Genomic DNA, 23,832 nt, shown 5'->3' on the forward strand with positions numbered 1-23,832 from the left:
AAAACAACATTTAGAAATTTTGTCCAAAAATTTAAAGAAAAAGCGAGAAGATACCAAATAAAATAAACAAAGATAGATAAAAGATAACAAATAATAACAAATTATCAAAATGAACGGAGCATGTACTGTCTATAGTTTCGAAAAAATGTCAGAATTTGAATACTTAAGAGTAACCATAACGAACACGGGAAAAGAAGAAAAAGAAGTAGACAAAAGATTAATGATGGGAAGCACAGCAATAGGGTCACTAAATTCATTACTGAAAACAAAAGGTGTGAACAGCTAAACTGCGAGTCTACAAGGCAGTAATCAGAGCCACAGTGAGGTCTGATCATACCAGTAAAACGTGAATGATGAAACAACAGAAAGAAAAGAAAGTAGAGATCTGGAAAAGAACGATGCTCATGAAAATCTTTGGAGGAATAAAGACGACAGAGAATATTTGGAGAAGACGAACGAATAAAGAAGTAATGAGGATGTATGAAAACCCAGCAATTACGGCAAAAATACGAGCCCAGAGAGCTAGATGGCTTAGTCACATTATCAGAATGCCAGAGAATCAAAATGTCGTATCCTGGAGATTTTTTTTTAATTTAGCATATGTATGAATCTTTTGACTTGGTTAACTGCAAAATTTTGAAAAGGTAGTTCCAGTTGATATGGACTTTGAAGAAATGCTTTCACTTTGTCTTAAATGTCGAAGTTATTTTCAGCGGTAGGTATTTAGTTGGAAGACTTTTTCGGCGAAAACATTGGCTTTGTTCCTATTACCTTTTGCCCATTGACCTGGAGTACTTATTAGAGGAACTTACATATTAGAGTTGACAACAATTGACCTCATTTGCACCTGGAGCAGGGGAGAATTGTTGTACCTTTGGGCAAATTTCATGCCGTTTGGCTCAAAATGTTTAAAAATTGCTTTATAGCGATCAGTGAAGCATACATAAGAAGATATAACTTTTATCTATAAATGAGAAAGTATAGGTCTAAGGATTCGTTTCAATTACCTTTTAAAAAAAATTTTCTTTGACAGGTCGTCCAAAGGTACAACACTATGTTGTACCTTTGTCCACATTATGTTGTACCTGTGGTCAGAGAACAAATTACCTTCAATTAAGAAGAAACAACACAAACGAACGGAATCTGATTTATTACATGAACTATAAGATTGCAAACATGATTACTTTACATTATATGTATCAAATTTAACGTAAAGGACATCATATTTTGTTGGCGTTGTGATGTTCCAACCAAATCTGGTGAAGGGAGTTTTTCTTATTGTGTCGCATTCGGAGACACAAGAGACTTCCTTATCTGAATAGACAAATTTATTGTTTCCAATAACTGTTAAATATTTGACCATGTATTCGTCATCTAAAACCTCAACTATCTTGGCAACATAGTATGCAATATTCTTTTTACTGACCAATTTTACGAGAACAAAATCACCCTCTTTTAACTTAGAAGAACTTACTATTTCTTCACTTTCCTGTTGCTCTAATGAATAATTTTCATTTTCGTTTTCCAGAAAAGTTTATAAATCCTCGTCACTTGAATCCTTTGTTATATTTTTTATCTCTTCATCAGATTAATCTGAACTACCGCAGTGAACCTTCCTTTTGACTGACTTTGGTTTTTTCACCTTACTTTGCAATAGTTCCTCTTTCTCCGGGGTGTCTGTCAAAATTCTTGTTTTACCACGCTTTCGTCCCTTTTGAGAAGTCTTTCGAGCTACGGCTTTGGGGAATGGGTGCACTACAAACGGGCTTTTGAAGTCAGCGTTATTTGACTTGGTGTCATTAGACTTCAGTGGAAGTGCCGGTGTCAAGTTTGATGTTGATCTATTTGCGGATAGTTGAAGGCTTGATGAGCAAAATGCCGTATTAGGATTCACTTCTGATTCTAGACTTGGGCCATCTGTTACATAGGACGACAGATATTCGTGGTCGCCAAATATATTTTCATTAACAAGTCATATCCCTGTTTTTTCAAATCCTTTGACAATGTTTGCAGGAGTAAATACTTTTGCAAATGCCTTGCCTACGAGTTCAGCTACGTCATACAAGCTTATAGGACGTCCAGGATGGGTCATCATCCACTCATTAGCTATGGTGCTTTGGTAGGTTTTGTATGGTCCAAAAACAGTCCTGTTAAGAGGTAGAGTTCTGTGCGAGGTGTGTGGCGGCAACGTTAACAGCACAATATTATTTTCCTTTGCCAAATCAATGAATAATCGAGTATTAGTAGTACTTTTTCTTCCTCTCTCGGTTTAACGTGGGCTATAAAATGCTGCAAGTAGTCTAAAAAATCTTCTCGTTTGACCATCCTGATAGATTTGCGCCTCCAATTAAACCCGGTGGTGCACCATGTAATATATGGTCCTTGAAAAACACGCGAGGGAATATCAACATGGGCGGCACATGGTTACCGATGGCATTAACCACGGTAATCAAAGTTACATTGATCCCTCTTTCTCCGGATGTTATACTACCCAGTTGCTTTACACCTTTTAAGGCTATTATCTTAGGTGGGGCATGGACTGAAGAATTCCCGATTTCATCTAAATTATAGATATTTTCAGGGAAAAACTTATAGCGTGAGATTACTGTTTTAAGATTGTTAAAAAAAGCTTAGATATTTTCTTTGTTAAAACTGTTTAACCTTGCCAGGCTTGAAGCCTCGGGTTTCCTTAACGACAATGATGGATGCCTATGCATTAAAAACACACGTCAGTGCCGATTTTGCCTTACTTTAGTGTCTACTTCCAGTGGAATTACAGATAAATTACAAAAAGTAAAATGTTTTGTCTTGTTATACCTTTGGCTAGGCCAAAGGTACAACAAACGTAATGTTCCAAGTTACAACAATGTTTACAACTACCAAAACACATTATATTTTAAGGTTATGTAAACTTTATGGATTGGTGAACACAAGTTTTAAATAGCAAACGTAGTATATTTCTTACCTGGGAAATTATAGATGAAACCAGCCACAACTTTGTAACACACCGACTCTTTATGTCCTCGCTAATTATTTACTTTTTAACACGGAAAATTCACAAGCCTGACTAAATTCCAAAGTCTTTATATTTATGAAGCGAAACTATTGTACCGACCTCAAGTGGTCAATAGCAGAACGTTAAAGCAAAAATTCTGTCCAACATGGAGAAAACAACAATTTTAAGTGTCCAGAGGTACAAGCGCCCAAAGGTACACCACTGTCCCCTACATATAGAATGGTTGTTAAATTAAGACATTTTTAAGTTTTTTTCAACTGTTCATTATGGTATTACGGCTATGTATTGTACTTTTACTTTCTAGATTAATAATTTAGTTTTATCAGAAATTATCAATTATTTTTCTTCTTACTTTACAAACCTTCTTTTATTAACCCGGAAATAAAAATTATTATATTTTATTTATACTAATAAATATTTTTTTTAGATAATAGGAGGTGTTACAACATACTTAGTAATCCTTTTCCAATTTGGAGAATAAACCAAGCAGTTTGGCATAATATTTTACGACAAAGTTTTTGGATTTTCACTATAATGACATCAAATGTTTGCCGGAGGTGCTTCTAAACGAGCAAAATTTTTACCGCAATATGTGGCTCCAATACTGGCAACAATAGTTTAGCCATTTATGACAACATTGAATGTTGCAGATGGATTGGCAATATAGATTTCCTATAATTTCTTCTTGTTCTAGAAATTCGGTAAATTAACCTTTTTTATGACAAAAGTAGCGCTGTTGTCTAATTTAAAAGGTCTATCGTGCTTAATTGCAACGTAAACTTCCAAAATAGATATATAAAATGTTTTAGTATCGACCATTGTTAAAATGTTTAATCCATACTTCGCCAGCTTATTTTGAATATATTGCCAAAATGCACATCATTCACGAAATGATTCTTATATTTCATCAATTGTCCAGAAACGTTGTAGGTCCTTCTACATCTATAAAAAAAAATCATTAAAAAATTTTCCACAGAAGCAACTCTATCAAACTATTTCCTAAATTCGATGTCATTTACATTATCCAATGGTTAAACCCTCAATAGAAGCTGAAAACTATTGAGCCCCATGGTAAGCCGGAAAATTCCACTCCTTTACGGTCATGCATCTATAAGTCCTTCAAATTTAGATGGATTGAGCTCAGAATGCCTAACAAATACAAGAGATTGCCTTGATTTTCACCACGTTTTTTATCTCCTGCATCTCGACCTCTAATATACCGAGGGATAATTTTTTCTAGGTATCTATTTGTGCATTGAGCTATTTCTTTTAGTGTGGAGTTCAGAAAATACAATTTCCAAGCCTGAAGAACTGTATCTGGTTTTTTGCCAATTATAGTTACTCCACTGGTCTGAGTGACAATATTCTTGACTCTAGTTCTAGTTTTTCATAAAACTATTGGGAATTTATTTCATAAAATTTTCTTGTCTTTTCAAATAAAACATCTACGTCCGATATTTGGATCAATTAGTTTGTCTAGTTGCCTCTTCTTGACCTTCCTTCATACGTTCTTTATCATCAGAGCCATCCAACACCCAACAAATCGTTGTCGCTTGAAACGTCCCACCAAAAAGTTTTAGAAGACTTCTTCTTCTTCGTAATGTGACATAATCTTAAACAAAAAATATTTTTTATTTCAAAAAAATTGCCACAATAAATATTTTATCACTACTTACCGAAATTTACTAAGAGGAAAAACAAATAGCTAAGTACTTTATCAGTTCAAACACACAATTTATTCCATGAAAATACGTGCTGTTGTGAAAAGCACCGATTGAAAACAACTGAAGATTTAATTAGTTATCCTCTTCCATGTAAATAACAAAACTACCTGAAAACATTATGTGATTCAATAAGGAAAATCCTAAATAGGTATTCCTAGGATTACAAATAAATATCTCTTCTAAAATTCCCGCCGGATGTAATTTTGGAAAAAACACGGTTGAAATGACTGTGGCGCGTGTACTTCCGTGTTAAACAGACGTGAAATTTTAGATAACATAAGTCTTGACAATAACTTTTTTAAAAACTTTTCAAGTACATGAAATTAAAATAAACGATATTGCATCGAAAGCAAACCATTTCACTGATTTATCACCGGCAGTACCACTTTTAATATATTTTTTTTCATTTTTGCGTACATTCTCAAGCTTCTAAATTTTTTGTACACTTCATCACTTGAAATATTAAATTTTTCAGCATCACATCCGTAAAAGCACCCAAAGCCCATCCTTATTTGTTGTATTTCGATCTTTATACACTGGCGGGCAAAAAATTTAGGTCACATTGAAGTTGTGATGTCTGGTTGACATTTTTGGATGTAAACTTCTGTTTCCGATTGTAAACCATTGGTACTGTATTTTGTAAACTAAATTTAATAATAAATATTGAATTAGTAGCATAATTTGGTTTTTGTGCTTTATTTAGAAATATCAAGTTTACAGTTAAAGCAAAGTGCGACTTATTTTTAAGAAACTAATAAAAATGATTAAAACTAAACATTAATAAAAATAAATCTTCATCAAAAGTGTGTATTTCACATTCTCGCATTAATGACAGCTTGTAGGGGACGAGGCATACTTTCAATTAAATTACGGATCATATTCTGGTCGATATCATCCCTTTCTTCCAATAACAACTCTGGTAGCTCTTGGGTAGTTGTTGGGGAGGGTGTACGCCTTCGGTTACTTTGGCTCATCTCATCCCAGACATGTTCGATAGAATTCATGTCTGGACTAAACGATAGCCAATTAAACTACCCAATCTCCATTTTATCAAAATATTTTCTGACAACTTTAGCAGTATGGGCTCTAACCTAGCTCTAGCTTATCTTACCTGAAAATGCCATTTTAGCCCAAAATAGTCATTGAAAGCATAACAATATCATCTAAAATTTTTGTAATGTATCTGTGAGTCGTAAGGGAGCCATTTTGTGTAAAGACTAACTGTGTGCGTGCTTGTGAAGCATTTTTGTTTAGACCATAATCGACCCACCGCCAAATGGGAGTCGCTCATCAATACAAGCCGCAGCATATTTTTCTCCGGGCATTCTCCATACCAATATGAAAAAAACTGTGGAGTGCAATGATGGAGTTAGGCGTACCAAAGAAGCTGACCATGATTGCGCGAATGTGTGTCAACAATTCCTTTGCACAAATTAGAATAGGAGGCAAAACTTCAAAGGCTTTCGGCATAAGCACCGGACTCAGACAGGGAGACCCGCTGTCCCCATTACTATTTAACCTAGCATTGTAATATGCAATGCGAAAAATCTATACCAGAGTCAAACCAGACATAACTGCCAGAGGAGCAAAGATTATTCTCGCATTTGCAGATGATGTAGATGCAGTAGCACAGACAACACTGGAAGTTAAGGATATAGTATCTAACTTTGAAGAAGCAACACTAAGCGTAGGCCTGAAAATAAACGAAGAAAAAACTAAATACATGGTCGTATCAAAAAAGGAACGACAGCGAATAAGACAAAACATTACCATAAACGATCATAATTTTGAGGTGGTCAAAGAATTCAAATACCTAGGAGCAAAAATTACCAGTGAAAACACAGGAGAACGGGAGGTTGAAATACGAATACTGGCGGGGAATAAATCATTCTTTGCCATTCAACATCTAATGAGGTCAAAGCTTTTCTCAAGGCGTGCCAAAATCCAAATGTACAAAACCATAATACGACCAGCAGTGACATATGGAAGTGAAACATGGACATTGAGAAAGAAAGAAATCAATAAGCTATTAGTATGGGAACGCAAAATCCTGCGAATTATATATGGTCCTTGCAGGGACAGCGTGACAAATGAATGGAGGAGCAGATACAACAAGAGACTCTCTTCGGGAAAGGAAACATCTTAAGATACATAAAAGCAAATAGATTAAGATGGGCAGGCCACGTGGTACGGAGTGATGACGACAGACTGATTAGCAATGTGTTTTGGGAAAGACCAGATGGTAGAAGATCGACAGGAAGGCCTAGAAAAAGGTGGAAAGACGCAGTCAGGGAAGACCTGGAGAAGATGGAAGTAAGGCCATGGGAAATAATAGCACAGGATCGGAATCAATAGAAGGCAATAGTAAACGCGGCAAAGACTCACGAAGAGTTGTAAAAGCCAATGATGATGTATTCTCCATACTCGACAACATCCGTTTGACTTACTGAGACAAAAACGCGACTCATCTAAAAACAGTTCGTTGCTCCAATATATATTATTCCAATGGAAATAAGTCTGGGCAAAACTGAATCTTCATATCCGATGCCGACATTGTAATGGTCGGTTTGTAGCCATCCAAGTTAATCCAGTAGCTCAAATCTTTTTTCTAACGGCCCATTCACTAAAATTACCATTTCTCACTTCTTAAAGTTCAATTCGTAAACAAACCGCAGAGGCTCTCCTATTCCGCAAACTTACAAACACCACGTGTCGATCGTCTCTTTGGGTGGTGATTCGATTTCGCCCGGATCCTGGCCTTCTAATTATTAGACCAGTCTGCTTATAGCGCTGGTACATATTTTGAACTGCACATAGACTATTTTAAATATTTCTTGCAGTTTTGCATTTTGTATCAATGCTAAATTTTGGCCACAATAACAGGATCTGAAAAAAGGCATCATGATTTATTAGATCTTCACCATCAACAACACACTATAAGTTTTATTTTTTATTTATTTATTGTATGGCACTTGCCACATTTACATTTAAACTTACATATATTTTGTATAAAACATTACATATATGTTTATAAACGAACATCTAACTTATTTATATATTCTATGGACTCTGGAGTCGCCATTAGGAAATCCTCTGACCTGCCTTGATAGGATCTTGTGGGACACTGTTCTTTAATGTGACAGATGGTTTCTGCATCCAACCGCATCTGCTGTGTTGGGTTCTGATTCGGTTCAGCATAGTCCATGTGTTGCGTAGTAAGTCAAAACCTGGTGGTTTTTGTGTGACGCAGAGTAAGCTGCTATTTTGTTGTTCCGTCCATTCTTGAGTCCAAGTGGTCATTAAGTTGAACTTATTTTCCACAGCAATCTGTGCTGTTTATATTGGCGGTCGTCTGGAGCTTAAATGGTTATCTTTTTGTACTCACTAGTGAGGGAGTGTATGCGCCGTAGTTTGGGTGGTGGAATGTGACTCAGTACTGGAAGCCATTGGGTAGGGGTGGATTTAATAACACCAGCAATCATTCTCATTGTACTGTTCAATTGGGCATCTACTTTGTGTATATGTTGGCTGTTAAGCCAGGCTGAAGAGCAGTATTCTGCAGTTTTAAAGACAAGGCCCAGGGCAGATGATCTCAAGGTGGAATCCGATGCTCCCCATGTTGTGCCGCAGAGCTTTTGGATGATGTTGTTTCTGGATTTAAGTTTTTCCGCTGTTTTTGACAGATGTTTCTTGAAAGATAGGGTTCTGTCAGGAGTCACCCCAAGGTACTTTGGTGTTTTATTGTAGGCGAGTGTGGTGTTTTGGAATTGGATGTACAGTATTCTTCCTACAAGCTTGTTATTTAGATGAAAACTGGAAACCTCTGTTTTGGTAGCGTTTTCTTCTGTTTGTTCAAATGACTTACACCTTGTTGCAAGGACCCGGTCGTCGGCATAACCAAACTTACTTTCTGGTGGTATATATCAGCGATTCTCATTGCTGTTGCATTGTTTATATTTCCTCTGCTCATGATGACTGTTGTAGTCCCCCACGTATATTGACGGGTGCGGATGTGTGTCGATGACTTGAGCTGGCCAGGATATAGCTGGTGGTTTGTGGGTGTTAATAACGGTGATGCTTCCAACTTTTACAACAACATTGTGAATTTCATCATCAGTGTACGTGGAAACAAGGACGGCGTTTTCTATGTTTTGTTTAACGTATGTTGTTGTGCCGTATGATCGATGGTACGTAGCACCCAGTAGTTCAAAGCTAGGTATTTTTCCCCTTTTTCGCAGTTGCTCTTCCGTTTCGCAATGTGTTTCCTGTAGAGCGACCAGGTCGATGTCGTTATCTTTTAGAAATTTTGATAAGTACTGGCTCTTTAAATAGCATATTATGCTTTCTACATTTAAGTGACAAATTCGGATCATAGGTCCGAGTTTTCTAGTCGTTGTCCGACTAGTATTTGACTACTACTAGACCGCCAGTATTTGCTAGTTCATTTAGCGTTACCCAGGGTGCACGTGTAGTATTCTACTACGGACACGAACTAGCTCTACACCCCAACTATAGGTTTTATAAGTCTTATAAAACAAAATACAGAAAAACTCTTAATTGAACAATTGGCAATTAACTGTAAAAGTTTAACTAGAACTAGAGTGATGCAGATATTTTACCAATAAGTCGTAAACGTCGTAAATACGATGATTGTACGTGGATGAACTGACAGATAACAACAACAACAAATGATAGATCATTTGTGGGAAAGGAATATATCAGCTAAGAAATCCATACAATCGTAAACAAATTACCACCTCACAATACAAAATTTAAATATGACCTAAATTTTTTGCCTGCCAGTGTATATTTGATTTGATGATTCGTATATTATTAGTCATTTTATTTTTCCAAAATATTCCAATAAAAATGCTTATATTGCATACTCTGGCCGTTATTGTTGGAAATATTGGCAGCTACTGTATTGCAGCCACATATTGCAGTACAAATATTGCTCATTTAGAGGCACCTTTATATGATTTAATGTAAATAAATTATAATAAAATCTATAAAATACACCACCAACATCAGTGTTTTATTTAGAAAACTGCGCGAATCCTTCCAGACTCAGAAGTTAAGTTAGATAAATGCATAACAGATGGCGTAATATTCATATAATATACTAAACTAATGGGTAACTTTCTAACACACACAATATAAAAGCGCAACTTAAAAACATGCACATGCTTTAAAAGATACCGGATCTCAAAATACAAACATTCTGAAATCTACTGCTAGATTGTGGGCTTGTGGGGTTATCAATTGAAGTGACAGATTTACCTTGAAAACATGTTTTTTGTAATATTACTTTCAGTTATAACAACTACAGCTGCACATTTGGAACACTAGATCAACCCGTTATCTGTAGCAATATTTCTTCCGCATTTAGTGGTCCATGGATGAAAGAAAGGAAGATGAAGAATGCTAAATATAGAGATAACAGATTCCGGTAATACGTCTCCCAATAGATTCCAATATTGCAGGAATTCTCTATACCAGGCGAAGGTATATTTTAAGATGTGAAGTGTAGCTGGAGAAACCTTACTGGGCTGAACTCTAAGGATCAACCGGACAACCATACCGCAACAGCTGTTTTACTTTTTATTAGCAACGCGTCGATTAGTCAACTTTGTGAGTTAGGTTAGACATTAATAATCCAGCAGAAAGTCAGACCAGAGAAGAAACAGCGCTATCATTAAAACTTTTCTTTGAGACGGTTATAACAGATTCTAAAGGACGATATGAAACTAGACTGACTTGGCTAGAAGAACATGCAGCATTAATGAGCAACTAAAAAATGGCTAAGAAGAGGCTGGATAGCACGTTAAATAAAATAACAAAAGATGGATATCTTAAAGCCTACGAAATGTTTAAGGAGCAGCTAAGCCAATAAGGTCATTATTTACCCTACAGGCCAGCAATGAAGGCAAATAGAGCATCTACAAAAATTAGACCAGTTTTTGTCGCTTCAGTTAAGGAAAAAGACAAATTTTCTTTAAATCAGTGCCTTGAAAAAAAGGTTAACTTGACTGAATTGATTTCTGCTATTTTAGTAAGATTCAGACAACAAGAAATCGGTGTAATCTCGGATATTCGTAAAGTCTTTTTACAGATTGGAATACATCAAGGTAAAGGAGATTTTCTTCGTTTTCTTTAGATAGGTGATACAGGAAAAGAAAAGGTTTACCGCCACCGTCGTGTGGTATTTGGGATTAGCAGTAGACCATTTTTGTTAGGGACTTCTTTGGAATATTATTTTTCGTTGATGCTAAGAAAATGTGCTTCAAAACTGCTGACTGTTTCAGAAAACACCATTGAAAAATTGTCCAATAGTTTTTACGTTAATAATTGCGCAATTAGTGCTGCTAATTAACAGAAACTAAAAACTTTTACAGAAGGGTCAAATATAATAATGGCTGAAGGCAAGTTTGATTTCAGAGGGTAAAAGTATACAGGCGAAGTAACCGATAACACTTAAAACAAGATGATAAAAATACGGATCAACCTTTTGATAAGCTTATAACTAAAAGAGTCATACTCTTATAAGCGCAGCGTGTCTTTGATCCTATTGGGTATTCATGTCCAGCCAAGAACAACTGCCATGAGATTCGACAGTTGGTTAGACAATAGAGACATATTTTTGAAATTGGATTAAGGAGCTTCCATATTTAGCTGCGATTAAAATTCCTAGGTGGATACATGCAGGTCCCAAAGAAGCTGAAGAATTAACCTTGCACACATTTTGTTATACTAGCAAGGATGCATATTCTGCAGTAATCTTTTTAAGATATTTGTACATAATTTGTACAGAAGCACCCTTAAATACATTGTCGATACCCCAACTTTAATTTAGTTTTAGACGAATATTTCTGAAGCAATTTAACAACGGTACTGTCTTGGATAAGGAGAGCTGAAGAATAGACTACATTCGTGTGGAACTGCGTAACAAAAATTTGCAAGACATCGTGCAATGAAAGATGGCACCATGTCTCAGGTGTACTCAATCCTGCTGATCTTCCTTCGAGAGGTTGTTCCCCTAAGCAATTGCTCGAGTCCAAATGGTGAAAGGGTCCTCAATGGCTTTATGAAGATTCATCATCTTGGCGTTGAGATGATTACACCTGTGATGAGGAGGAGATTAATGAAGAGACGAAGAAAAAACTGGTTCCAGTCCTTGTTATTAGTGAGCAGGATGTTATGAGCTTGGATGATTGGCACCTTAATTATTTTTCACAGTATTTAACACTTTAACTCCTGGGTATATTATCCGCATAAGTTGTCACAGCCTGGCCACTTTTTTTATTTTCTTTAATAAAATGCTCTATATGTATGTGTTAATTCATATAATGACATTTTTTTATTTAAAAAGGGCTTTGTAGGGTGTGTTTATTTTTGCTACACGCAGTTTACCTAAACGACTTTTCATAATGTCATTACCCATAGCCTATATGTATTGAAATTAATACACTTTATTTATGAAACTTTATTAAGAAAAAACATAAGCAAACATCTAAATAAATTATTGTAAATATACATTATGTGTTTTAAAAAATCAAATGTTACAAATAAATTTTTTTTCTCTACTTTCAGTACCAGTACACCACGTGTTGCACTGTTTGAAATTTTTAGATGCATGTGCGCGACCAAAGGATTTTGTCAGTATTCTGTAACATATAACACATCGTCGTATTTTGTCATATTCTTTCAGCCTATGGTGTGTTTGTTGAGGTTTTGTAACATTATTGTCTTTGCAAATGGCAATCACTAATTCTTCGCGAAATTGTGTTACATCCATTTTTTTGTTCAAAGCTTTGTTGTACAGAATTAAAGCATTCACTACGGCTGTATTTGTCAATAACTCTATTCCCACTTTCCTATACCATTTTATAGAACGTCTGATGGGATTACTGTAGGAAGCTTTTTGATCAGAGACGTCAATGTAAGATTTAACAGACTTATTTTCTACTACAGCTGATCGTTCAAGGGAAAATAGACAGCAGAAGGGGTCCAGGGAGAAGAAGACACTCGTGGCTCCAAAACTTCCGGCAATGGTTCGGATTGTCATCTGCTGAACTATTCAGATCTGGCGTAAACAAAGTCAGAATAGCCATGTTGATTGCCAACGTTCGGAACGGACAAGGCACATGAAGAAGAAGAATTTTCTACTATTGTAGACGGTGTTTTCTTTATTCCTGATATTGTGTGAACGTTGACCATTTCTGGACAAGATTTTGTAGCCACAAATGTTACCTCTCTTTTGTCGATCTATTTTCCTACAATAACTTTTGTGTTGCTCTGTAGCGCCATCATATATCCTTTTCCGTATTTCCTATTTTTACGAAGTGTTTAAATTAGACGAATATTGTTATCATTTAGTTCGTGTGGAAAACTGACACTAATATAAAAATTGTCCGTAAAAAAAATTCTTCCTGAGTGTAGAAAAGGTTACATTAATTTCATGACCACTAGGGATGCTAGTGATTGCTCATTTGGTCTTTTTTGCTTTCCGCCATAAATTTTTGCGTGATATGTATAGCTGCCTTTTCCGCAGAGTTTGAAAACTTTTACGCCATCTTTATTACATTTGCCAGGTATGTACTGTGAAAATGACAAACGTCCTCTAAAGGGAATCATCGATTCATCAATGCAAACGTATTTGCCTGGTACCAAAGCAGATTAAAAACTTCTATTAAACGCCTGCAACAATGATTCAACTTTGAACAATCTGCTTCCTTCAGGACAAGCTTCATTATATGAAAAATGGAAGCAAGCAAGAAGAGTCTCAAATCTACAACTCGACATGTTTGTCGTCTTGTATATTGAGCAATGATGGATAAAATTAGTGCTTTAGTAATCTCGTAGTCGTGGTTTTGTATTCAAACCCATCCAAAAATTTTAATATTTCTTCTCTGTTAGTATCATTCCAGTTAGTGAGATATGAATTTGTCTTAACGTTTTCATGATTTATAGCATCAATAATTTTTTGTTCGGCATATCGATTTGTTTCCTGCACTAAAATATCGAGTATCTCGTCTGTTAGGAGCAGTCTATAAAATGTTAAAGGTGTATCATTTTCCCTACTTTCTACAACTATACCAAAAGAAGTATTTTCATATATAACGTCGAATATATTCAAATTTTCATCAACAGTGTTCCATATAACATTTGCCTGTAAATTCCCTATATAAGGAAAGGACTTACCATATCTATATTATTTAGATCTTCAATTTCAGATTTACTTTCGCTTGTTTGCAAATTCAACTGTTCGTCTTGAATTCTAGGTTGACTTGTAACGTTATCATCCTAAAATATTTCAAAATTAGATATAACATTTGAAATTTATACGTAACTATAGTGTGTTTACACTTAAGTGTTTCCACTTTCTGCCGTTTTGTTTGTGGTTCACAATCTAAAGAGTATTCACTGTTATCGGAAATATCAGTGTATAATGGATCGTCATCTGAATGATGAAATTCACAATCACTATTCGCTAAAATTTTCAGGCAGATGCTCAAGTTCGTGTAAAGAAAGGCATCTCTTGTTATTTTTAGACATTGTACATAAATAAACCCGACTACAATGAATGTCTACTATAACCACTCGACTATTTCGTGTCTTCAAATTTTATCTACAATGTTGCCGATTTTAGTATGCTAGGATTACCGAACTAACATTGAAAATTGGATACCACAACCTGAAGGAATGATAATAGAATAAAAATACACTACAACTGCGTTCGGACCACATACACCGTCGCTTGAATGCGTTCTACTCTCGTGTATCAAATACATACACATAGGCTCAGGGAGAGTACCTGTTGTGTATTATGTATGAGTCAGAGTAGGGGTCAAAGTGTTAAAGATGTTGAGAATGTACACGTTGATTTGTCGATTTAGCTTTGAAGACTGAAAACTATCTATAGTGATAATTTGACTAACTTTGTCGGTACCGAAAATGCGTTTCGTCAAACGGACTTGTTACAGAAAAAGGACAGTTTCTTAGACTCATCCAACGTCTTTACCCATTAGAATGTAAATCAGATTCCACTAAGATGCCAGGTGACGACAAAAGTGTAGTAGCGACCAACAATCGATGATCACATTTAGGAAATATGTGCGAAAGTGCGGGAGTGCTTATGGTCGAGAGTGACGCGGAAATGAGAGTGTTTAATAGCAGAGTACCCGAAACGAAAATAATTGTTACGCGAAGTGGGGCTTTTTCAAAGTCAAACCACATTTTCTTGATTTTAATGTATCTGATAATTCTGTGAGACATGTTTATTTTTTATGTAACAAAAAGAGAATGTCTCAGGTGGGAGAATGTTGGACCCATTTAATAACCAAGATCCCAAGAAAGTGTATAATGTGTTGAGTCAAGCGAAATGTTATCGGTTTGACATTATAAACAGCATTATTGGACGTAGGACAAATCAGCGTTTTTTTATTTATATTATAATAGGCAATGTGTATATTGTAAGCGGCCGTCCTAAAAGATCACTCAAAGAATTAGGCCGATGTCGCAGTGAACGAGATACATGGTATCACCGTGCCGAAATTTTATTATTTTTACGATGTTGTTTAAAAGATCATAATTGACGAAATAATACAAGCAGTTCTTCTTCTTCTCGTGCCACTCCTAGCGGAGATTGGAAATCATCATGGCCACTGCGAATTTGTTAGCAGCGCGCCTAAAAAGTTCAATCGAACTACACCCGAACCATTCACGTAGATTACGAAGCCACGATATTTTTCTTCTTCCCACACTTCGTTTGCCCTTAATTTTGCCCTGCATGATATTTCTTAAAAGTTCGTACTTTTCACCTCTCACAATGTGCCCCAAGTATTCCATCTTTCTAGTTTTTACCTCATTTAGAATTTCGCATCTTTTGTCTAAAGTTTGGAGTACTTGCGTGTTAGTGACGCGGTCCATCCATGATATTCTGAGAATGCGCCTATAGCACCACATCTCGAAAGCTTCGATGTTTTTTGTGGTCAACTGTTTTAGTGTCCAAGCCTCTACTCCATACAACAGGGTAGAAAAGACATAACACCGCAGCATTCGTATTCGTAACTTTATATTGATATCACGATTTCAAAAGAGTTTGCGCATTCTATTAAAGACTGATCTAGCGATTTCTATTCTACATCTAATCTCTTTTGTTTGATCAGTATCGTCTGTGATCCAAGCACCTAGATATTTATAACAGGACACACGCTCAATCGTTGTATTGTCTATTACAAGATTAGCTCTGATGTTCTTTGATTTCGTGATTACCATAAATTTAGTTTTTTTCAAATTAATTTTCAAGCCGTAACTGTTACAGTACATATTGAGACTTTGAACGAGATGTTGTAGTTCTAATAGCGTTCCCGTTAGGAGAACCGTATCGTCAGCATATCTTATATTGTTGATCGTCTCACCATTTATTATCAGACCAAGATCTTCTTCCTCGAGTGCTTGTTCACAAATAGCTTCACTATACAGATTAAATAAAAGTGGCGACAAGATGCATCCTTGCCGGACTCCTCGACGGATTTGAATTTCTTCTGTTAGTCTACCCTCAACCTTCACATTTGCTGTTTGATTCCAATATAGGTTGCATATAATTCGAATATCACGGCTGTCTATATTTTTCTTTATTAGAATTTGTCTTAGTGGTTCATGTTGTACTTTGTCAAAGGCCTTTTCGAAATCAATAAAGCAGGTGTAAATTTCTTGGTTCATGTCTAAGCATCTCTGTAAGAGAACGTTCATTGCAAACAGAGCCTCCCTTGTACCCAGCCCTTTTCTGAATCCCATCTGAGTGTTACTGATGTCTGCGTCTAATTTCCTATAGATCCTATTATGGATTATTTTCAGGAACAGTTTTAGAGCATGACTCATCAAAGCTATCGTACGATATTCGCTGCCTTTCCTTTATGTGCCTTTTTTGGCAGTAGTATAAAGGTCGAACGGAGCCATTCCCTAGGTATTATTCCAGTTCTATATATTGTGTTAAATAGATCTAGGAGTATTTTAATAGATTCATCGTCCATAAGTTTGAGCAGTTCTACGGGAATTTCATCAGGACCGGGGGCCTTACCACTTTTCGCTTGTTTGATTGCATAATCTATTTCTTCTCTGATTATATCAGGCCCTGTATCATCTGTATATTCGTTTGAGATTTCTTGTCTATCTTTGTCATCAAAAAGTTGTGATATGTATTCTGTCCATCGATTCATTTTTTGTTGTAAATCTGTTATGAGTATACCATCTGTATCTTTGATCTGTCCTATCTGTGTTGTTCTTCTTCTTCCTGTCAATTCTTTAATCTTTTTGTGTACATTTAAAAAGTCATATTTTCGCTCCAGTTGTTCAAACTCCTGGCATTGCTCACTTAGCCAGCTTTTTCTAGCTTCTCTTATTTTCTTTTTTATCAGTTTATCTGTTTCTTTGTATCTTATCGGGTTATTTGTTTTGTGTACCCTTCTTTCACACATCAACTGTAGTATTTCCTCATTCATCCATTCTTTATGTTTCCTTTCTTTCGGTGTTAAATTTTCTCTCCCTGCCAGCATTACGGCATGTTTAATATTCTCCCATTTTTGGTCTATGTTATCAGTATTTCTATTCAGTTTCTCTATATTTTGTAAATTTTCTGTGATGTTTACTATTGTTTTCTCTTTTATATGTTGTTCACTCAGTCTTCTCACGTCAATTTGTTTCTGTATGTGTTTTGAATGATCTTTAGTTTTATTCTTAATGTGACTACTACAGGATTGTGATCCGAGCCTATATCTGCTCCTGGGTAGGTTTTAGCTGAGAGTATAGATTTGCGGAATCTTTGTCGAACAAGGACAAAGTCAATTTGATTTCTGACTACTCTATCTTTGGTGTCACTCGGAGATTTCCATGTGTACAGTCGTCTGTTAGGTAACTTGAAAAGAGTGTTAGCAACTACTAACTCCTCCGCTTGACAAAATTGTACCATACGGTCTCCTAATACAAGCAGTACGTAAAGGTTATTGTTACAGAATGGGGAACAAAGAAATCCAAATATTATGTATGTTATGCAGACGACGCCGCATTAATCGCCGAGATAGAAGACGAGCTCCAAAGATTAACACATATCTTCAATACAATAACCAAGAAATACAATATGATAATATCAGCAGAAGGAACCTAATGTATGCCATCTAAATACCCACTACGATGTAAAATCGAAATTTATGGGATAATAATAAAGCAGGAAGCAAAGTCTAGATATCTGGGAATAGATATAACTGGTTACGGAGATGTTGAAGAAGAACTACAAACAAATGAACAAAGCTTAAAAGTAAGTAAAGCGGCGGGATCTCTTAATGACCCAATCTGGAAGAACAAACACCTAAGACAAGGCACAAAAACAAGAATCTATAAAGCCGTAATTAGACCTATATTAACATACACGGCGGAGACAAGACCTGGCACATCTAAAACAAGACGACTATATATGTACTAGAAACAACAGAGAAGAAAATACTTCGACGGATATCAGGGAAAAGTCTGTTGGATAGGGAGAGAAGCGAAAACGTAAGAAGATGCAATGTAGAAGATAATAAATGGATGAGTGACAAAACGGAAACAGGACTGGAACCAACACATTAATAGAGTGGCAGATGATAGGATAATACAAATAGCACGATATAAGTCATCAAATGGACGAAGAAATATTGTCAAACCAAGAAAAAGATGGTGCGATAATTTAAACAATTTAAAAAGTTTTTACTTAATAAAAGTTTTTTGGTACCAATCGACTTTTATTTCAATTGAACCGTACACTTGGTGTATGACGAGTAGTTTTATATCATTGAACCCGACACACAGCTACTATTTGACACAATCCTAATGCTTGTCTTACACGTTTTGATACGTCTTGACATAGATTCTATATTTGGTCACAATACTTGTGTTTTTTCTTTGTTTTTTTATATACGTTAGATATGAAAATAGATTTGTCAAAAAAGATTTTAATCTCTTTGTTGCACGTTATCACTATTTTTCGTTTGGCACAAAACTGTATCAAAATTGAATTCGATTATCTATTCTTTACCCGTCAATCATTTTCTGGTATATCCTTATACATACGCTTTTCATACTCGAAGTCTAAAAAATATATTTACCAAGTACATATTTACACTCGCTACGTTCTTTTCAATCCTCTCAATTCCTAAAATAATATCCAACAGTCCAATATTTGCATAGATATGAATCAGAAAATACATGTTTATATGTTTTCCATGGTTTTGTTTTGATTCGTTTTACAAACAACCGCGTGGAGAATCGTTTCCAAGCTCTTTAGTTATTTTCCACGCACTGAAACTGACGTGTAATTATTAAGAAACCAAGAGCTGTTACTCCGCTATATTTGAAATTGATATACAGCTGAATATCTCGACATTCAATTGGTTGTTAGACCAGACATCTGAAGGTAATTTTTTTGTATACTAAAAAAACACGAATCTACTTAAAAATGAAAACGATATAGCACGTGAAATGTTTGTTTATTTATTTTGTATGCTTATACAGAAGCTAAATAACATTTATTTCGCTAGTGTTTAACGTTATTGGAAAATTGTTTCCAATATAATATGTATTTCTGTTGCTTTTGCTTCGTTTTATACAATGCGTTTACAAAGTGTGCAAACTCTCCACTATTTTATAAGTTGATTATTTTCGGAGGTAAAGTTCAAATAGATCGATTTCGTTTATATTTAAGGCCCGTTTTCACACTACGTCTTATTGTACGTTTTGTGGGTCATATAAAACGTACGACAAAATGTACGTTTTGTCCAGTGTATACACACTACGTTTTTCCTTCCGTTTTCTACCTCATTTCTAATTCAGAGTCTCGAGTTGTGTGAAGTTTGTTTAGTGATTTTTTTTTATTATGGATGAAACACGGCTGCTTTCTTTTATTTTTTCAACCATAACGACACTATAACTGAGGAAAAAGGGGATGAGGAGGGAAAAAACAAGATGGTCAGGAGAGTGGGCTTCTAAAAAGAAGCCAGTATTCCCACGTCTCGTTACTAAAAGAACTGAGAGGCGAACCAGATGACTGGCGCAATTATTTGCGAATGGACACCTCAGCCTATTGTCAATTGCTAGAGTTGGTAACATCATACATATTGAAATAAGACACCTCATAAGAAAAGCCATTACACCCCATGAAAGACTCACAGCAACTCTCAGATATCTTATAACAGGACGCAGCGTCAAGGACTTAGAGTTCACAACCATAATATCCAAACCAGCGTTAAGCCAAATAATTCCTGAAACCTGTAATGCAATCTACTTGGTTTTAAAACAGAACTACTTAAAAACTTTTATACAATTCAATAAATTCCCCGAGAAAATCGTGGATGCATTGCCGCAAATCTGACAATATTAGGTTTTTTTAAGAAAAATGAAGCGAACTGCAGTGGAACTAGTCGTCAAATAAGTCAAGATCGGACGACTTGTCTGAACATGTATTTTCACGTAACGTTTTATCCTATCAGTTCTCGCAAAACTATGCTTCTCCCATCATTTCTACGATCTGACCTTGGATTTCATTTCGATTCGACGTACGTTTTGCTGTTTACATGCCACGTTTTATTGTATAGGATTTGTCCTATCCAACAAAACGTACAATAAGACGTAGCGTGAAAACCGGCCTTTAGATTTTGAATTTTTTTTAAACCAAACTAATTACTACTCACAGTGTAGACTAGAAAACTAAGGTTTTTTACTCACAACGACAGTTGTTTTGAGTAGTATGGATCTATATATCAAAAACCTATATATCTCCTGCAGTCGACTTTTTGAAATTAATGAATTATTAATAAATTAAGGTCAAAAAACGGTAAATTTTTAAATTTTCACTTTTGTCGCCCATCACCAAAAAGTGAATGGTGAAACATTCGAAACAAATTTAATAGTAATAATCGTATAATGACTTATAAAGTCATATAACAACCTTTAAAATGGCATTTTAAAATGTTTTATCCTTATTTAATACTTAGAAAGTTGCAAAATAATTCAGAAATTTCTGTTTTGTAATAATTTTTATAATTTTTTTAAAAATGAACGTAAACGTTTATATTACACAAAATGTTGGGTCTTTAGTGCTTAAAATATGATCAAAATTTTAAAGCCATCGGTTAAACTGTTAAAAAGTTATTTTATTTGTATATCTCCAATAAAATCTTTAGTCTAAAACCGCGTTGGTATTCGCCAATTATTTTGTCCGAAAATGATTCAACACTGAGATGACGTCAAGAATTTATAAAGCCAGTGTAAGACCAATAATGACATATAACTCATAAACAAGATCTGATACAGCCACGACGCAAATGCTACTGGAAACGGCAGAGATGAGAGTACTGAGATGAATTACAAGAAATACGCTAAGTGATCAAAGCAAGCAAGCAAGCAATTTAATTAAACCCAGCGGGGTTTAAGAATTACGTTCCGGTGTAACAATTCATTGGAGCGAGGTGTATTAACTCGAGTAAAAACAGGAGTCACTCCACCGCGCTCCAATGCTCCAGATCATCCCTTTCTCCCATATAGCACTCTGATGCACGATAGGGGCACAACTATCAGCCAAATGCACTTCATGTCTTCAACATGGTTTCCTAACCGAATTCAAAACTCAGGACAGCACATTGTCGCTATAATCCTGTTATCTTACTGTGGCTATCCGCGAACTAAAATTGCTCAAGTCTCCGCTCTGAGCCAGGCTTAGTTCCGTGACTTGGTGCTCAAGTGGTTGGGCCCTACGTGCCCGGATTTTTAATGGTTTTTGTTAATATTTTTTTTGTTGCTTGCGCCAGTTTTTGTTAGTAGTTCTTTGATTTTTTTGGTGTCCAAAGCCGTTTTTTGTGTGTTTTTTTAATTTTTTTTTTGTAGGATGCCTGAAACATAAAATCAGAATTAGTGCATATTAGTATAATAATTATCTACTTAAAATTAACTAGGTCCACGCTGTACGTTGCGATTGTCTACGAGTTTTTTGAGCTACGAACTATCTTCTTGGTGCGTTGTTTTTGTTGTTTTTTGTAGTGTTTTCTCTCTGGTGTATTTATTGATTTTCTGTCTAGTAGGTACGTTTGGTTTTATTCTACTATTTGTTGTTTGGGTCTCTTGTGCTTCCATCTGTGGAAAGCGTCGTACCTCATGATCTCTCGCAATATGTGACTAGTATGGTTCTCTATCTCCGCGAACTTTGTCCTTGCTTTTTCCTTCATTATAGCAGTCACTCTAATTTGTTGTAATTCTCTGAAGAGGAATCTTTCTGCAACGTATCTCGGTACGTTGACTACTTCTCTTAGGCTGCTGTTATCTGCCGCTTGTATTTTCTTTTTTGTTGTCTTACATGTGTGTCCCCATGCTAGAGATGCATATGTTAGTATAGGAAGAATTATACTATTTATTAATCTTATTTTCGTTTTAATTCTGAGTTTGCTTTTTGTTTCTGCTAGGCCTCTTATTGATGCTCTTGCCATGTTGGCTTTTTGTATTGTAGCGTCTGCTTTTGCTTCGCTTTTCCACTCGATAGGATTGTCTTGCACAGTCACCTGTTCTTCTGGTTGTTGGTGCCTCTTTTTGAAAAGTACAGCCTGTGTCTTTTCGGAGTTCTGAGTCTTTTCGGATATCTGGTTGTGTATATCGTGTACAGTAAAGGTGACAGTACCGCTCTCAGTGGCAGTACAGCCTCCAGGTTCTCGAGTTCGGATAGGACTTGTCCTATTCGAACTCTGAAACTACGATTGCTCAAGTACGAAAAGATTAGTCTTGTCATTGCTCCGCTGTAGCCGTATCTTCTCATTTTGTAGATCAGTTCTTTATGCCAGACTCTGTCTAAAGCTTTGCTTACATCTAGGAAGGCAGCTCCTGTGTATTGTTTATCATTTAATCTTGTAGCTCACTGGAGTGTTCTGATCTAAAACCGAATTGGGCTTCCGGTATTATATCTAGTCTGTCTATTGTAGCTTGGAGTCTGCTGAGTATTACTCTCTCTACAATCTTGCTGATTGTAGGTAGCAAGCTTATTGGCTTGTAGTTTTGTGAGAATGTGCAGTTTTTTCCGGGCTATGGTAACATTATGACATGGGCCCCTTTCCATCTGTTTGGAAATTTCTTGAATGTTAGCATCGCATTGATTATATTTGTAAAATATACTATGGCTCTCGCTGGTAAGTATTTTAGTCTGGGTATTAGCTGGCTTAGTATTGAGTCCTGTTCGTTATTTGATCTGGACCAGGTGGCTTTTTCGGCGAGCTGTTTTTAATTAGCTCGTTTAACTCCTCCGGTGATGTAGGAGGAAGGATTTCGTTTGAATTTTGGTTTTTCTCTTTGTCTTTCGACTTCTTCTTTGAAGTAGATGTCCTCTTCTGGGTGGTAAGTTAATATACACTCTCTCTCGATAGTACTCCTCATTACCTCTGGTTTTTCCACTGTAGTGTAGACTATATATAAACCGCAGAATTTGCACGGCCAACAGATGCTATTTTGGGCTCAACCTCCTTCTTAAATCCACAATTATATCGAGAAATACAAAATAATAATACGCCCAGTACTAACATATAGTTCAGTAACCTGGACTCTAACAAAAAATAATGTAAACATGTTAGGGTGTTTTGAACAAAAAGTACTAAGATGAATTTATAGAGCAGTGAATGACAATGGAGTGTGGAGAAGACAAAACAACTTTGAACTTTATAGAATATACCAGGAACCTGATATCGTAAAACATATTAAGATAGGACGTCTGAGGTGGATAGGGCATGTAATGCAAATGGAACAAAATGACTCAGCTCAAAAACTCCCCCTTGATAGACCCATTGGTCAGAGAAGAAGAGGAAGACCTAGAACAAGATTCCTTGATAACATTGATGAAGACATGAGAAAGATGGGAATACGTGCTTGGGGGAGAAAGGCGAGAGATAAGGACGACTGGAGAGAAATTCTTGAGGAAGCTAGGACACACGTAGGGTTATAAAGCCAGAATGATGATGATGTGTTTTTGTTATTTATTAGTTGTTGGCAATCTTGGCCAAATCATTCCTCACTTCTTTTGATTGAGGT

At 35.9% G+C, this 23,832-nt stretch overlaps 1 protein-coding gene across 1 annotated transcript in view; it reads left to right on the plus strand.

The window, feature by feature from the left end:
• Positions 1–19,074: 19,074 nt before the first annotated feature.
• LOC140446263 (gustatory receptor for sugar taste 43a-like) overlaps positions 19,075–23,832 on the plus strand; it is a 52,337-nt gene continuing 47,579 nt past the window's right edge. The window contains exon 1 of the mRNA XM_072538801.1: positions 19,075–19,189. The gene's annotated coding sequence lies outside the window, so the exon portion shown is untranslated. The remainder of the gene's footprint in view (positions 19,190–23,832) is intronic.

Source organism: Diabrotica undecimpunctata, chromosome 7 (assembly GCF_040954645.1).
Source record: "Diabrotica undecimpunctata isolate CICGRU chromosome 7, icDiaUnde3, whole genome shotgun sequence".
Lineage (NCBI taxonomy): Eukaryota > Metazoa > Arthropoda > Insecta > Coleoptera > Chrysomelidae > Diabrotica > Diabrotica undecimpunctata.